Genomic DNA, 758 nt, shown 5'->3' on the forward strand with positions numbered 1-758 from the left:
GAGTGTTTATTGAGTGAAAACACCTAAAATTCCACGAGGCTCCGGCAGGGGATGGTGGTGAACCCTGCTGTACCCTTTCACCACAACTTTCTCTCACTCTTACTTCCTGTTTCTGTTGTGCCTGTAATTGAAAGGGTCAGCCTTGTCACACTGTGTCACACTGAATCTCCCCGAGAACTACGTTAAGGGTACACGTGTCTGTGGAGTGCTCAGCCACTTGCACGTTAATTTCACGAGCAGGCTGTTCCGTTGATCGGATCAACTGGAACCCTCGACGTCGTAAGCGACGGAGTGCCAACAACAAATACAGCGCATTTCATTAACAATAAGAAAGAAATTGAAAGATAAAAGATTCATGTCAAATTTATTCGTATATTTTTGAAGAACACAAATACAACATACTCCTTAAAAAATTCATAAAGCATTCAAAACTTGACATTGTTTTCAACAGCGGAAGGAAAACACAATCTATAAACACAAAGTACGCACAACTTCGACGTTCATTGACAAGGCATTGCATTTCCGCTGCGCTCTCTTTATATTTCTTTTAGCGCTGTGAAATTTCTATACCAGATATTCAATTATTACTTTATACATCCTTTTGTGTCTTTCCTGTTTCATTAGGTTCATCATGTTTACACGCAAGGCCTTCACAACAACACACATTAACGCACACACTCACACATACACACACACACTCACACACACACACACACGCACGCACACACACACACACATTCTTTGTTTTGTCTTGTACT

The sequence above is a fragment of the Octopus bimaculoides genome, chromosome 6, assembly GCF_001194135.2.
Source record: "Octopus bimaculoides isolate UCB-OBI-ISO-001 chromosome 6, ASM119413v2, whole genome shotgun sequence".
Lineage (NCBI taxonomy): Eukaryota > Metazoa > Mollusca > Cephalopoda > Octopoda > Octopodidae > Octopus > Octopus bimaculoides.